The sequence below is a fragment of the Dipodomys spectabilis genome, unplaced genomic scaffold (genome assembly GCF_019054845.1).
Source record: "Dipodomys spectabilis isolate Male_0828 unplaced genomic scaffold, ASM1905484v1 ptg000374l, whole genome shotgun sequence".
NCBI lineage: Eukaryota > Metazoa > Chordata > Mammalia > Rodentia > Heteromyidae > Dipodomys > Dipodomys spectabilis.
Genome location: NW_024871051.1, coordinates 1 through 15,050, shown reverse-complemented (window position 1 = coordinate 15,050; position 15,050 = coordinate 1).

The window sequence follows — 15,050 nt, the reverse complement described above, 5'->3', positions numbered from 1 at the left end:
TTTAAATCCTCTGTTTTCATTGAGGAAAGAGTATTAGTGTGTAAAAAGCTGACTTTCAACTCATTTCTCTAATGAATAATTTTGGAGTTGCTTACCTTACTATGTACCAGAGTTTTTAGTAACAGAAATTCTCTACCAGAATTCACTTTGAATTTCCTCCTTCCACTAAAGTGCCCTTTGGAAAACATTGAAGTGAGATTATACAGGTAAAATGGCAGAAATAAAAACGCATTTGAGATCATAAAAAATTATGATTAAGACCTCACCCAATGTGCTTTTAATTTTCTAACGAACGAAACTTAAGCTTATCTAACTGCAGAGTTTCTGAAGACTGGAAGACAAAAATATAAGAAATATCCTGTTATACTATGGTTCTGAAAACAAAACAAAAACAAGGAAAGACAACATAATGAGAGAAAAGAATGAGGAACTTGAATATGTGATATAGAGTGTAAAAAATACACCGAATCAGGTAAAACTAATTTTGGTCCTGATGTCTGGTTGTTCAATATATTTCATTGTAAATACTGCTCTTTGTTAAGCTGTGACTTATAGAGGTCTCAGCAGGGATCTTCTCAGGTATTTGTGTAGATGGTCAATTTCACCATTGCAAGATCATCAGGATGAAAAACTCCACACATCTTAAGACACACCTGCAACAGCACTAGACATACACTTCTATTGGTCCAACAGTGTAAGACAGACCTGTGTTTTACCAAAGGTTTGGATGTAGTATGCTATGTTTTATTCAGGCTGAAGAGCCAAAATAAGTCCAATTTGAGATTAACTCCACCATCTTGTGCTAGCCTGCCCTCAGACTAACCCCAAGAGCAAGAAAAAAAACACAGGTTGCCACCAACCCTGCCTACCCTTAAGAAAGCAGAATAGTTGCCCAAGTGTTCCAGGAACAGAAAATCCCAATAGTTCAGAGAAAGGGCAGTGTGGTTAGAGTGGACTCAAACCAATCATGTAACTGCTTGTGTGGAAATTCCCTGAACTTGTTTGTTCAATACTATAAAAGCTGTGTTGATTTTGTGCTCGGGGACTTTGTGTCACTGGTTACCCAACACGCAGAGGACCAAGCTTGAGCTTGCAAAGAAACGACTCTTTTGCTGTTTGCAGTGGTTGTGGTCTCTGGTGGTCTTTCAGTGGTACCAAGTCCATAAAACATTTCTGGGGTCTCGTCTGGATTCTGCCTCATAAGACCATCCAGACGCCCCCAAAAACCCAGCTGTCAAGTCTAGTCATTGCTGTTTTGTATATTTGGTTGCCTGCAGGTTCTGTATCTTTAATTCTGGTGTCCAGCGAGGTCTGTATTCTGGTTGGCAAGGAGTCTTGGCGGACGTGCTATAAGACTGCCAATGGGGTCTGTGAGGAGATGTCTCCAGACCCCTCTGGATAGGTTGCTGTTTAGTACAGACATTTTTTGGGAAATTTTCCATCTGTAGTCTTGCACGTTCATGCAGACATTTTTTGGGAAGTTTTCCTTCTGTATTGGGAAGTTTTCCATTTTTTTGGGAAACTCTTTCTGTAGTCTGGAACTTTTTGCTTGGCAATTTACAATGCTGCAGCATGCCTTTGTAAGTTGTGTCTGTATGTTGAGTGTTCTGTCTGTCATTTGGGGTTTATCTTACCCTTAAGCCTTGACCCAGGGGGTACTGAGTATGGGGGAGAATCTGCCACTCTGAGGGGATGGCCACTAGGGACTTATTTCCCTTGCCCCAAAATGACTGGGACTTCTCTTCCACCTTGAAAGGCCCCTGGGTCAACACATGTTGGTGAGATGTCACCCCATTCACTGAGGCCTGATTGTTCTCGTTCTATATTTCCTGAGATAGGGAAGTTCTGGGTGAGAGTGGCAGGCTCATTCAGCAGACTCTGGATTCAGCTTGCTGAGTGAGAATGGCACAGAGTTCTGGTAGGGATAAACTCAGACTTTGGTTGTTGTGTTGTCTAGCTCTGTTTTAGAATTGGTACTAGTTATCTTTTTTGGGGGGGGATCCGGTCATGGAGCCTGAACTCTGGGCCTGGGTGCTATCCCTCAACTCTTCAGCTCAAGGCTTGCGTTCTACCACTTGAGCCACAGCTCCACTTCCAGCTTTTTTCCTTTTGCTTATGTGGTGCTGGGGAATCAAACCAGGCCCCCATGCATGCAAGGCAAGCACTCTACCACTAAGCCACCTTCCCAGCCCCTTGGTACTAGTTTTAAATATGGGTTTTGGGTTTTGTGTTTTTGAAATTTATTCAAACATCTCTGGGGAAATAAAAGTTCCAGCCTCTAGCTGGATTCAGTGACAGAGAAGACTGTGTGCCTGGTTTTGACTTTTCAGCTAGTCCCGACAATGTAAAGTGCTCTGATCTAAAATTGGATAAGAATCAGGCGAGGTTAGTTTCAGGTGACCTCCCCCGCCCACCCCTCCCCAGCCTTTCTCCAACAAAAGGGCTTCAAAAGACCAGTTGTTGAAATGCTTTGCTAAACACTCAAGACCTAGGAAAACGAAGCTCAACAAAGTTAGTTAGTTTAAAAGAAATATTGTCTTAAATTTTTGTTTGAAAACTTTAGAAAATGTACATAAAACTGATTTTTATTTTTTGTGCACTTAAAGATCTGTGTTTTGTATGTGTTTACGAACATGTTCATGATAGAAATTGTCAGCATGCTGTAACAATTAGGTGAGTTTAACTTTAAAATTCAAAAGTTATGAGGTTGGGACATTACCAGAAAAATTTTATAGAATTTTCACGTTGTTTTAAATGGCTTTTTAATGATTGTTTAACTTGAAAATTTGAAAATGTGTTAGTTTAGAATGCATAAGGCTGTTTACACTGTAATCAAAATATCTGGCTTAACAAAAAGGTGAAACTTAGAAGCCAACAGAATATCTATCTTTAGGAGTGAAGGGTGAACAGGCAGAAGTGCAGTTCAGCAGGTCATGCATGGTGGAACAGGTCCTGGGAGAAGTCCACGCATGGTTAAAGAGGGCAAACTGGCACAAACACAGTTCATCTAACCCTAAAGATTGAGAATGGGTGTGTGCCCATTCCACAGGAAGGACCAAGTGGTCCATCTTCATTCTGTCCCTTTTCCCTGCAGATAGACACTGGAAACATGATGGTAAAAATGAGTTATGTGATGATCTGAATAGCATTGCTAAAACTGCCCCTTGGATGTGTTAAAATTAAAATTAAGAAGGCCTTAAAAAGAAGGTTAAAAAGTTTATTTGTATGTGATTTGCTCTCAATGATATTCTGCCATTGGATATGATTTTTTAAAGCATAAAGGTGTTAAGTCTAGCTTTTTGGTACAATGATGGTGATTGTAATTTTTGCATTAAGAAAAAATTGTTATTTGAGTTTAAATGTTTTAACGTGTATCTGTTTTAAAACAAGCAGCCAAGAGGAAATGAGTGACATGTAGCCTCAAGAGTTCAAGGGATTTTTCAAAATGCAACTAAAAACTAAAGTATAGAATATTAAAACAGATCAATAGGAGGCTTACAAATTAGGAATGGATTTCTGTATATAAAGATTAAAAGTAAAATTGTTCTAAACATTTGCCTCAAAGTGCAAAAAGGAAAAATTAGGATTACCAAAATAAGTGCTTAATTCCTATTTCCGTTTGCTCTCATAGGTTTGTTTGTTTGTTTGTTTTTTAACATTTCCCAGCAGGTCCCCCCAAAAGAGTGTGGATTCTTGTAAGTTTGTCAGATGTAACTTTAATTACATTCTGGTAAGAACATGCTTAAAAGTTACTTCTATGTTGACCACCTTGTTGCTTTAAATTAAAGTGGCCTTTTATGAGACTCATTGATCTGCAAACTGGTTCGAAGCCAGCCTGGGCAGAAAAAGGTCTGTGTGAAACTGTCACCTCTACTCAGCTAGCAGAAGGCTGAAAGAGCAAACAGAGTTGCTTTAGGATTCAAAATGGCAGAGTGCTAGCCTTGAGCTGCAGAGCTGAGGGACAGCCCTCAGGCCCCGAGTTCAAGTCCAGAAACCAACTAAGAGAAATGCCAATAAGGCGTTTTTCCCAGTGTAGAGAAGACATTTCTGGGATGAAAGCAATGGAGGAGCATCCAGAGACCGTAAGCCACTGCTTGAATGGCAGAAATAATGTCAGATCCTAGCGTCATTTGTGCGTGGCCTTTCAAAAATTCGTCAGAGCCAAGAGGTCATGGGAAGATAGTTTTTAAGCATGCCTAATATCTTTGACTATCTACCTTGTAAGGGACAGGAATTTAGTCATCTGTGATAGCACTAAAAAGCTAAGGTTGTAAAATGTGGAGGATAGTTTTAGATTCCAACCCCTGTATGTGCCCAAAGCTCTAATTGGCAGTAACTGTTGAGCTGACACCAGCTACATGAAATTCATCTGCTCAGGAAAAACGTTTGTAAACCTGAGACTGTGTTTCTATTGATATCTGTCTGAAAGCCTGCGTAGGTAACTCAGGCATTGTTAGGATAACTAGAGATCACATTCCTAAACCATCCAGAAAGATCCTTTTGCAAACCAGAAGGCTAAATAAGCTACACTGCTGTAGGCAGAAAAAAGGTCTGTGCATTTGTCAAAAGTTAAAATGCTGTTCTTAATGACATCTAACCCTGGTATCCTCTTTGTAAAAAAGGCTAAGGTTATAGGTTAGTGGCTAGGTAGGATCAACACCGCTGTCAGCTTGAAGAAGTGACAGAAGATGAATCTTTGTCCATCATCCTCTTTTAAGAACAAGGGACCAGAGTCACTTTTTTAAAAATATGGCAAAATAGACGGAAAAGGCATGGGAAATAATAGTACAGGCCTGAGCCCTCTATATATGCCTAGAAAATCCTAGCCTTATTAAAAGAACTATTTGTTTAAAAAGTTGTTATCTTGGTAAATTGTCCTGAGCTATTGTCTAAATAGTCTTAAAAACCAGTGGGGTCACAGCCTTCCAAACCTATGCAATGTATCCTTAACCAGTCTGTGTAGGAATTTGCAGCCCAGCAAGTGGTGTGACAGTCCCTTGGAGCCACTGAAAGACCCTGCTGCTGCTGCTGTTGCACACCATAATGGGTAAAGTTCAACGACAGACTGACAATCACCGAGAGGAAATCTACATCATCATCCAGACCACCTCCATCGTGGTAAAAGTAGATTGAACTCTTGCCTGATTCCATCACCTGAGATGGCTTCCAGGTTGAAAGCTAAAACTAAGATCTTGTGGGACATTCTTTTGGTGATATCCAATAACCATCTCTACTCCCACAGTGGATATTGGGGGCAAGGATATCACTGGCTTGCCTTAGGCACTTCAGGGTCACAGCCTAGTTTGGCTCTGGTATGGTAATAACCTGCTTCCTCCTGGGTGAGTTTTAAAGATAAAGGAGATATTTTTTTAATCAATGGAGGTAGTAAGAGGAATGACACCAGCCCTAATCTTAGCCTTAAAATCTGGCAAGCTTTTCATCCCACTGGTACCTTGAGGCTTTCTGAGATAACTTGGTTCCGCAGGTCAAAGGGAAAATGAGCAGTTTTAAACTCTAGCCACAAAGAAGCTCAAGAAATTGTAAAGAAGAGGAGGGTAGTAAAGAAAGCCTTAGGAAATGAATTTGGGAAAAATTGGTATCCTCTGGATAAGAAATGAATTAAAAAGTAAAGATTGTCTTAAAATGTTTGTAAAGAAGACAAACCTCAGAAAGCTTAAGTATGTAGCAAATGGTATGAGTATGTTTTAAAATTGGAGCTAATGAGTACAGCTGGTATAAAATTGTTAGCTGTGATATAAGGAGTCAGGATTGGTGGAAGAAAATGTGAGGGCCTTTGATACTGTTAATTTTGTTGCTCACAATCAGACTTTGTAGCCTGGTGTCCTTTGTAAAAGAGAGGATTAGCACAGTCCATCTATTAGTTCTGAGGTCCCAACGCCAAACTGCAAATATAGAAGACTGTGCCAATTAGGGGACCATGATTGGTCCCCGATGCTCTAGAAGAGGAGGGAATGAACAGCCAAAGTAACTCCAATTTGAGATTAACCCCACCATCTTGTACTAGGCTGCCCTCAGAGTAACCCCAAGAGAGAGAGAGAAAGAAACACAGATTGCCACCAAGCCTGCCCACCCTTAAGAAAGCAGAACAGTTGCCCAAGTGTTCCAGGAACAGAATATACCAATAGTTCAGAAAAAGGGCAGTGCGGTTAGGGTGGACTCAAACCAATTATATAACTGCTTGTGTGGAAATTCCCTAAACTTGTTTGTTCAATACTATAAAAGCTGTGCTGATTTTGTGCTTAGAGACTCTTACCATCACCAGTTACCGACTGCACGGAGGATTAAGCTTGAGCTTGCAAATAAACGACTCTTTTGCTGTTCACATTGGTCGTGGTCTCTGGTGGTCTTTCAGGGGTTCCAAGTCCGTACAACATGGGTTGATACAAAATGTCTCTGTCCAGAGAATTAAATGATTGCATTTATCGCTAAAAAGATTTAGTGTCGTTATTAACATCTAACACATGCTGTTTTTATTTAAACCTCTCTTTCTTCCTTTCTTCCTTCTTTTCTTTCTTCCATCCTTCCTTCCTTCCTTCCTTCCTTCCTTCCTTCCTTCCTTCCTTCCTTCCTTCCTTCCTTCCTTCCTTCCTTCCTTCCTTCCTTCCTTTCTTTCTTTCTTTCCCTTTCTTCCTTCCCTCCCTCCTTCCTTCCTTCCTTCCTTCCCTTCTCTCCTCCTCCTCTACTTTCTTTTCGTTCTGTTTATTTCTTCCCTTTTCTTTCCTCTTTTAGGAAATGAGTATGAATTTAGATTTATTTTTTGCTGAACAAGTTTTCTACCAATAGAACAATCTTTTTTCAATTTAGTTACTTTGCTCATAGGTAATCAATTTTCCTGAGGGCTGAACAGAGGCTAAGTTCCTCACCTCTGTCTGCCAAGAAGCTGGGATAACAAACTCATTCCAATATGCCAGGATTTAGGATGATATGAGAATTATTATTACTTTCTTTGCACACTGGTTCTAAGCTGTGATCCTCTCAAATTCTATCCCTTTATTTTGTAATGTGATCTCCAATAGCTTGCCCTCAATATAGATTCTCTAAATGAATGACTGAAGGCAATTTCACTTTAATTTTTTTTGTGTATATGTATACATAAGCTTTAAAATGTTGCTTTCCCCCCCTTGTTTTTCCTTTTTTATTTTTCTTGGTCATGGGCCTGGGCCTGGGCACTGTCCCTAAGCTCTTAAGATCAAGGCTAACACTTCACCTCTTGAGCCACAGGGCCACTTCAGTTTTTCTGGCTGTTAATTGGAGGTAAGAATGTCACGGATTTCCTGCTAAGGCTAGCTTTGAACTACCATACTCAGATCTCAGCTCCTGAGTAGCTAGGATTACAGGCATCAGCTACTGGCTCCCAGCTAAAATGTTACTTATTTTAAGTTCTGTGATTTAGTTGAGGGAGTAGCATGAGTGTGTAGAAATGTAACTTTCAAATAATCTCTAAATAATTTTAGAGTTTCATTTTCATAATATTTATTGCAGTGATTAATAACAGAAGCTTACAAAGTAACAGAATGATCCTTCATTTTCCCCTTCCCATAGGTAATATTGGAAGAAAATGAGTGAGATATAAGTCTAAGACAATATGTACTTGAAATTATAAAAAAATTATTTTGATGACACATAAACAGCCAGATTACACAACCTGCTTTTCATTTTTTAAAGAAAGGAATGTCATACAGGTATATTTATTGGCAGGTTTTTTCATCTGAAAAACAAAGAAAAAAGTATCATAAAAAAGCTGATGGGAATCAGCAGCTATGTAAGTGTGATTGGAGAGTTTAAGACATGAATTTATTCAGGTAAAATAATTATTTGGGAAAGGTATCTGTTCACTGAGTTTATTCATCGTTAATTTTATTCATGTATTACTTAATATATAAACACATACATGTGTGTATATGTGTGTGTGTGTGTGTGTGTGTGTGTGTGTGTGTGTGTGTATCAGCAGTATCCGTCCAGTGAACTGTTTGGTTAGGTAATTTCCTGTTAAGTTCATCAAAAATATGGACTTCCATAAACTTTAACAACCCTGCAACACCACTGCACATGCAAACTTAAGAGTTCGCCATTGTAAGGCAGACCTGTGTTTTACCAAAGCATATACAAAGTGTATATAGTGTGTTATTTTTTCATTTAGGCTTGACACAAAATGTGGTTGCCCCTAGAAATAAATGATGGCATTATAACTACAATAATTTATTGTAAATCTTTACATTGAACACAGGTTCAACATGAGTTGTTCATTCTTTCTTTTTCTTAGTTTAATTTTAGGAAGTTGATTTGAGTTTTGATGTTGTGTTTGCCAGACAGGGACTCCACCACTGGAGTCACTACACCAATCCTTTGTTGTTTAAGTTACTTAACCCATAGATTAGCAATTTTTGCACCCAGTCTAAAAAGCAGGGATCGTGATTGCATTCCCATATCCCTACCTAATAGGTGGGTATGGGTGAAACTTTCCTTCCTAGAAGGACTCACAAGTGTGATCCTCTCAAATTCTACCACTTTAGTTAATAGTGTGTGATCCAGTTCTGCCTATCTGTAGAAGATATGACAGAAATAAATGATTACAGGTAATTTGAGTTAATCATTGGCTAATATAGTGATTTGGTATTAAAATGTAGGGTAAGTTTAAAAGTATAATCACAGTAGTCATATTTTGCTAAGTAAATTTTGTTTCACATTAAAAACACATCTTAACCAGAATTAATGACTTATTTTGCTGTCTGTCAACTGGTATGTCATTTGCGAAACCTCATGTCTTCCATGTATGATAAAGGACTTTGAATGATCTGATGTACTGGCTCACATCTATAATCATGGTTAGCAATCAGAAATAAATAGATCACAATTTGAACATAGCCTAACCAAAAATTTAGGAAGTCCCAGCCTCAACAAACTAGTGAATCATTTTGAATCAGGCCATTAATCTCAGTATCACAAGAGGCTAAGTTTCTGCCCAGTACCTGTGTCACTTAGGTAACTGGCTCACTTGGAGGCAGTCATCTCTTCTGATGCAGAAACTGGGCTGAGATTTAGCCAAAAGGAGGGACGAGTCTGCCCCACCTTCCCAGAGTGGACCTCACAGAATGCAGTGAAAACATGCTGGCTTTCCTCCTCCAAATTGCTTGAGATGGCATGCTGCTGAGTGTACATTATTTGATTCCAGTGATTTGTGGTAGAGGTGTAAGGAAACATTAAATTAAATTTCATATTTGCCCATTGAGCTACTCTTCCCAGCTTGTGAGTTCAATTCAGCAAGTGTTCATTATTTGAGAGTTGAGAATACTGAGGTAGGGGAGAGAGGGAGGTTTAGTGAAAGAGAGGAGAGATTGGTAGAGAGAGGGAGAGAGGGAGAGATGGGGAGAGAAAAGAAAGGAAGGAAGGAAGGAATGAACAAAGGAACAAAGAAGGAAGGAAAGAAAGAAAGAAGGAAGGAAGGAAGGAAAGAAGGAAAGAAGGAAGGAAGGAAAGAAGGAAGGAAGGAAGGAAGAAATGATTGAGAATGAATGGTTTGGAGTCAGGAATCACATGGCAGAGGTACTACTTGTATTTGGTATTAGGTCTGCCCCAGGCCATGCAGACCCTATGCAAACACCTCCCCACTTCTTTGCTAAGTTTCCACTCTTTATTGTTACCTAGTTATCTGGGACTCCTGAAGGCAGCCACCTCCTCCCTCTCCTCCCACACCCCCCCGGTAAGTCACAACCTGGTCAGCTACTGGTCACACTTTCCATCTGACCAGAGGAGAGTCCCAGGCCCTGAGGTCACATCCAGATCCAGTGTGGTCAGACTTTTCCCCAACCTGGGCATACCTCATCTGGTCTTTGGCCTAGATACGACTTGGCCCTAGGTTGGGTCACCAACACCACCCCCCCTTTTTACATGCCTCTCCACCATGTATGGCATGGGCAGCAGTTCAGTAAATAAACTAGGGGCTGGGAAAGTGGTTCAGTGGTAGAGCACTTGCCTTGCATGCATGAGGCCCTGGGTTCGATTCCTCAGCACCACATAAGCAAAAAGAAAAAAGCTGGAAGTGGCACTGTGGCTCAAGTGGTAGAGCTAACCTTGAGCTGAAGAGCTGAGGGACAGCGCCCAGGCCCAGAGTTCAGGCCCCACAACTGGACCAAAAAAATAAATAAATAAAAGTAAACTAATTTACCTGACTGAATACCATATGTTGTTTTCTTCGTTGGCTACCTAATGAAACTTACCTAACTAATATACCTTACACTTCAGAGTTTCTAGTTATGAATCCAAGGATATTTTTCTTACACATTTGAGTTCAGTATCTACAAAACATATGTACTAACTCATCATTTACCAGTATAAATCTGCCTGGAATTTTTTTTTCAATTTTTTTAATTGTGAAAGTAACGTACAGAGAAGTTACAATTACATGAGCAAGATAATGAGTACATTTCTTATGAAGCATTGTTGCCTCCTCCTTTGTTTCCCCTTCCCATCCCTTCCCATCTCCCACCTCCCACGCCAAAGTTGTAAAGTTCGTTTTTTGACATAATGTGTTGTACATCTCATTGTTGCAATGAGTCCACCTGTATCCTTATTTGAACAATTTGTATTTACCCTTTCCCTCTACAAAGTGTACCAACATCTGAATCTTTAATAGCAGCGTAATTAACCTTAAAGTTTATTTTGTTTGCTTTGCTTTGTTTTATTTTTTGCTTAAAGTAATCAAAGATTTGCTGGGCCAATCTGTAAAGATCTCTGCCTTCATACTTTCTAATCACCCTGGGCTACAACCTATGTGCTACCAGCTCAGATGATGGGACTTTGAAATTCTGGAAAGCAGATGCACATCATAAGGCCCTATTGCTTTGGAATTTCCCACATTCTTTTTTAAATGTAATTATTACTCAGGTGTGTACAGTGAGTTTACCATTTCACAAAATATGTAATGTGTACATTTTTCTTGTAGACAATGCCATCCTTTCTTGAGCTTTCTCCTAGTTTCTGTTTGTTTGTTGTTGTTGTTTTTGATTGTTTTTGTTTTTGTGCCTTGAACTCAGAATTGGGTGCTGCCTTTGAGTTTTTGTAATCAAGGCTACTCTACCTCTGGAGCGCCGGTTCCCTTTATGGATTTTTGATTGTTAATTGGAGAGAAGGGTCTTACAGATTTTCTGGAGCTGGCTTTGAACTGTGATCATCAGCCTCCTGAGTAGCTCGGATTATAGGCCTGAGTTCCCAGTGTCCAGCTACTGAAGTGTTGGTTGCATGCTTCCCTGGTTGTGTTACAATTTTCCTCAACTCTTGCACTAATACTGAATATTGCCTGGCTCAAATCTGAACTGGTGGAAATGCTTGTATTTTGAGGAAGGCAGGAATAGGAAATTATAGGCTATAGGGACATATACGCTAATCAAATTATTTGGAATATGGCATAAAGAGAAGTAAGTTTACTGACAGTTGACTGTGTCCTGTCTTTACTGTTAATTCTGCATGGCCTGTGAATGAAGTAAGACATACCCAAATGGCCACTGGCAGAAAGAAGTTTACTCATCCTCTTCTAAAACAAAACTAAAAACAACCAAAAAGTACTACGTATGAGTGCAGCAATGTCCTCCAATTAGAGACCAGTCTGCCCTAGTTTATGAAAAAAATGTCCTTTGTTCAAGTGCTGCTACTTTTTCTAACTATAAATATAATTAAATCTGTAGTAGTCTGTATAATTGTATACCACAGCTTTCATTTTAGTTCACAAGAAATTCAGACATTAGGTGCTGGCAAAATTGATTAATTACTTGTAGAAAACTAAAGCTAGATCCTTATATATCATACTGCACCAGAATCAAATCCAAATGGATTGAAGACCTCAGAGTCAAAGCAAACACTCTGAAAACATTACAGGATGGAATAGGAGAAACTCTAGGTCTCCTTGGCACAGGCCAAAATTTTCTTAATAGAGACCCGGAAACACAACAAATCAAAGAAAGGTTGGACAATTGGGATTGCATGAAATTGCAGAGCTTCTGCATGGCAAAGGATTTAGCTAGCAAGATCAATAGAAAGCCCACGGATTGGGAGATCTTCACTAGCCATACAACAAACAAGGGTCTCATATCTAAAATATACCTGGAACTCAAAAAATTAAATCCCCCAACAACAGATCCTCAAAGAAACAACTGCCCAATAAATAAGTGGGCTAAAGACTTAAAGAGAAACTTCTCTGAAGAAAGAAGGATGGCCAATAGACACATGAAGAAATGCTCAACCTCCCTAGCCATAAAAGAAATGCAAATCAAAACAACATTGAGATACCACCTCACCCCAGTTAGAATGGTAAAAATGAAGAACTCTAATAACAACAGATGCTGGAGGGGATGTGGACAGAAGGGAACCTTACTGCATTGTTGGTGGGAGTGTAAAGTTGTTCAACCACTTTGGAAAGTAGTATGGAGGTTCCTCAAAAGACTCCACATAGAGCTCCCCTATGACCCAGCAATCCCACTTTTGGGCATTAACCCAAATGTTTACAAACAAGATCACACTAAAGCTACCAGTACGACAGTTTATTGCAGCATTACTTACCATGGTTAAGATATGAAACCAACCCAGATGCCCCTCAATAGATGAATGGATCAAGAAAGTGTGGTATATATACACAATGGAATTCTGTGCCTCCATCAGAAAGAATGACATTGCCCCATTTGTTAGGAAATGGAAAGACTTAGAAAAAAATTATATTAAGTGAAGTAAGCCAGGCCCAAAGAAATATAGGTCCCATGTTTTCCCTTTTTTGCAATAACTAGTTTATGTCTGAGTCAAGCAGAAAAGGTCAGATAATTTGATGTTAGGGAATTGAACCCTAAGATATGTATTCAAATGATTTTTTCTTTCATGCGATTTTTTCTAACACATTTGTTTATAAGATTATTTCTTTGTTGCTTTGCATGTCCCTCCCCCACGGCTTAACCTCTGCTTTCACTGTATTTGATGTTGGTAAAATTTGTACAGGGGAAGGGCAAAAACAAATCGTTTAAATAGGGATACAGGTGGACCCATTGCAACAATGATATACACAAGTTGTTTTGTCGAAAATGAACTTTATAACTTTGGTTGGGGGGAGGATTGGGTTGGGGGGCGGAGGGAGGATGGGAAGGGATGGTAAGGGGAAACAAAGGAGGAGGCTACAATACTTGATACGAAATGTTCTCATTATCTTGCGCATGTAGTTGTAACCCCTCTGTACTGTATTTTCACAATAAAAAAATTCAGACATTAAAATGCTTTTTTTTGTCAGTTGTGGGGCTTGAACTCAGAACCTGGACACTGTCCCTGAGATTCTGAGCTCAAGTTAGTTAGCACTCTATCAATTGAGCCACAAAACCACATCTTCTTTTTGAGTAATTAATTGGAGATTAGAGTCTTATGGGGACTTTTCTTCCTGGGCTGCCTTTTAAGTGTGATCCTCATATCTCAGCATCATGAGTAGCTGGGATTACAGGCATGAGACACTGGCACCTGGCTTCAAATAGTCATTTTTAAAATGATGAACTGCTTGGTGCCTCTGGCTCACATATATAGTCCTAGCTATAGGTAGGATTACAGGTATAAGAAACAAGCACTACGTGTGTGTTGTTCATGATGGTTTGTATTAGCATGTTTTAATATTGTTTGTTTCTTATACTACATTGCTCTTATTTTTATTTTCACCTAGGTGGGGGTTATAGGTGCTACCAGTGTTGAACCTCCTTTGGTTGAGATGGAGCCATATGGAAGTTCTTGCCTAGTATGGCATGAAATTGAAGTCCTCCTGCTCTCAGCTCCCCATGGACCTGAGATGATAGACGTATTCCATCACGCATAGCTAGGGGTTGGGGAGCATTGCAGGTAAAACTACACTGGTCTGAAGCTGATGTCCCAAATAGCTAGCTTTACAGGCAAAACCTTGTTGTATTCCGTTTCACTTTGAAGAAGTGTAGGTACATACTTTGAGAGTTCAATGATAGCACACTACATGTTTAATATATAAAATACTCAATATAATTAGCAGGTTTATCTCCTAAAACATTGAAGCTAATGATTTTGGTAACCTGACTCTGCTAGTTATTTTGGAATATACCATAAGCATGAATACACTGATAATGTGCAGTAGAAGATTGGAAGTTGATAGAGATAGAGACAAATTAGACTATATGTCGTAAATATATATTTATCTATTGCTGCTCTGAAGAACATTATCATATATTCACTATGACAATACCACCATATATCCATCATGACAATAATTTTCCTGCAGTGTAGAATGTTCCATTTCATAATCTGCCTTCGTTTATCTTTTTTACATTCTCCTTATAAGTATGAATGTTTTCCAGTTTATTATAATGTTTTGAAATTATTATATGATGGATTAAAAAATTTGGAGAGTCTATTGAAATTATCTCATTTTGTCTGGTTTTGTGATGCTAAATCATTAAGAACACGGCTTCCTGAAATTTATGCTAGCAGACTATATCACTAAATTGTATTCTAATTATATCTTATTATTGTATTTTGATATAGGTTTTTACTGTTGCTGTTTTATGATATAGAATGCTATGAAGCTGGACTGAAACTTGCAACCCCATTGCCACCAGTAACAGTTTTATCACCAGGTTCTGGAGGCTCATAATTAGAACTCTAGCTATTCAGGAGGTTGAGACCTGAGATTTAGTTCAGACAGCCTGAGCAGGAAATTTTATGAGTCTCTCCTCTCCAGTTCACTACAGAAAACTTGCAGTGGAACTGTGGCACAATTGTTAGAGCACTACACTCAAGGGAAAGATGCTCGGGAATGTCATATAGCCCCTGAGTTCAAGTCCTAAAACACACTTATGCAGAAACACACATTCACATACATTCACACACACACTCCCACACACATGTACACACACAGATTCTCAGGCAATGTTATATCTTAATTTCTTATCCGGAGATTAGACAACAGCCCACTTATTTATGAAAGTTTTTCCTGATTATTTTGAATGAGGAGGATAGTTCATGGGACACAGATGACAAGACTTTAG